We start from the raw sequence: 2,654 nt of genomic DNA, 5'->3' as shown, positions 1-2,654 counted from the left end.
TCACGTATCACTTAGATGACTTGAGGGATGTCTATTTCAGTGGGAGTTCTTAAGTAATTTGATTAACTAAACTTAATTTATCTTGAACTTAGTCTTATAGTTTTGCATATATATGTTGTAGATCAATGGCCCGTGCTACCGTTCCCCTGAATTTTAATGCGTTCCTAGAGAAAGCTAAGTTGAAAGATGATGGTAGCAACTACATGGACTGGGTCCGTAACCTGAGGATTATCCTCATTGTTGCACGGAATAATTATGTCCTTGATGCACTGCTAGGTGAAAGGCCTGCTGCAAGAGCAGATGCTGATGTTTTGAATGTCTGGCAAGCTCGATCTGATGACTACTCGATAGTTCAGTGTGCCATGCTTTACGGCTTAGAACTGGGACTTCAAAGACGTTTTGAACGTCATGGAGCATATGAGATGTTCCCAGAGTTGAGGTTAATATTTCAAGCAAATGCCTGGGTTGAGAGATATGAAGTCTCCAACAAGTTCTATAGCTGCAAGATGGAGGAGAACAGTTCTGTCAGTGAACACATACTAAAAATGTCTGGGTATTATAATCACTCGACTCAGCTGGGAGTTAATCTTCCAGTAGATTGTGTCATTGACAGAGTTCCTCAATCACTGCCACCAAGCTACAAAGGCATCATGATGAACTATAATATGCAAGGGATGAACAAGACAATTCCCGAGCTCTTTGCAATGCTTAAGGCCGTGAAGGTAGAAATCAAGGAGCATCAAGTGTTGATGGTTAACAAGGTCACTAGTTTCAAGAAAAAGGGCAAGGGAAAGAAAGGGAACTCCAAGAAGAATGGCAAGAAAGTTGCCACTCTCGGGAAGAAGCCCAAAGATGGACCCAAGCCTGAAACTGAGTGCTTCTACTGCAAAGAGACTGGTCACTGGAAGCGGAACTGCCCCAAGTATTTGGCGGATAAGAAGGATGACAAAGTGAACAAAGGTATATTTGATATACATGTTATTGATGTGTACCTTACTAATGCTCATAGTAGCGCCTGGGTATTTGATACTGGTTTGGTTTCTCATATTTGTAACTCGAAACAGGAGCTACGGATTAAACGAAGATTGGCTAAGGACAAGGTGACGATGCGCGTCGGGAATGGTTCCAAGGTTGATGTGATCGCAGTCGGCACGCTACCTCTACATCTACCTTCGGGATTAGTTTTAGACCTGAATAATTGTTATTTGGTGCCAGCGCTGAGCATGAACATTATATCTGGATCTTGTTTAGTGCGAGACGGTTATTCATTTAAATCAGAGAATAATGGTTGTTCTATTTATATGAGTAATATCTTTTATGGTCATGCACCCTTGAAGAGTGGTCTATTTCTGTTGAATCTCGATTGTGGTGATACACATATTCGTAATATTGATGCCAAAAGATGCAAAGGTGATAATGATAGTGCAACATATTTGTGGCACTGCCGTTTAGGTCATATTGTGTAAAGCGCATGAAGAAACTCAATGCAGATGGACTTTTGGAATCACTTGATTATGAATCATTTGATACTTGCGAACCATGCCTCATGGGCAAGATGACTAAAACTCCGTTCTCCGGAATAATGGAGCGAGCCAATGACTTATATATTGGAAACAATACATACCGATGTATGCAGTCCGATGAGTGTTGAGGCACGCGGCAGGTATCGTTATTTTCTGAACTTCACAGATGATTTGAGCAAATATGGGTATATCTACTTAATGAAACACAAGTATGAAACATTTGAAAAGTTCAAAGAATTTCAGAGTGAAGTGGAGAATCATCGTAACAAGAAAATAAAGTTTCTACGATGTGATCGCGGAGGCGAATATTTGTGTTACGAGTTTGGCCTTCATTTAAAACAATGTGGAATAGTTTCACAACTCACGCCACCTGGAACACCACATCGTAATGGTGTGTCCGAACGTCGTAACCATAATTTTTTAGATATGGTGCGATCTATGATGTCTCTTACCGATTTACCACTATCGTTTTGGGGTTATGCATTAGAGGCAACTGCATTCACGTTAAACAGGGAACTGTCTAAATCCGTTGAGACTACACCATATGAACTATGGTTTGGCAAGAAATCTATGCTGTCGTTTCTTAAAGTTTGGGGTTGTGACACTTATGTCAAAAGGATTCAGCCTGATAAGCTCGAACCCAAATCGGAGAAGTGCGTCTTCATAGGATACCCTAAGGAAACAATTGGGTACACCTTCTACCGCAGATCCATGATACATCTCCAAAGTATCTATAGTTTATGAAGTATCCACACTAGTACAGGATGCTGCTAACGCGACACTATGATCAGAGACCCTTCGATGAAACTGTGTGCGATGCCATAATCGCAAACGGCGGTGTTAAAAAACCGTCAAAAAGGTGCAAAACGTTTGTGATGACGGATGCATCAAACACGGTTCAGATTTTAGTTGCGTGTGCGAAGCAGGGCATACGGTTGATCCAGATGAACTGTTTGCGATTAGACAAAACAACAGAAACGGGCAGCCATATCAATGCGTGTGCGATATACGGCATACGGTTCGCTCCGATGAACTGTTTGCTATTAGGGAAAGCAACAGAAACGGCCAGCCAGATCAAGGTGTGTGTGATATTCGGCATACGGTTCAGTCGAATGGACTATTTTCGATTAG

The sequence above is a fragment of the Aegilops tauschii genome, chromosome 7 (assembly GCF_002575655.3).
Source record: "Aegilops tauschii subsp. strangulata cultivar AL8/78 chromosome 7, Aet v6.0, whole genome shotgun sequence".
NCBI lineage: Eukaryota > Viridiplantae > Streptophyta > Magnoliopsida > Poales > Poaceae > Aegilops > Aegilops tauschii.
This window is presented reverse-complemented; position numbering follows the sequence as displayed.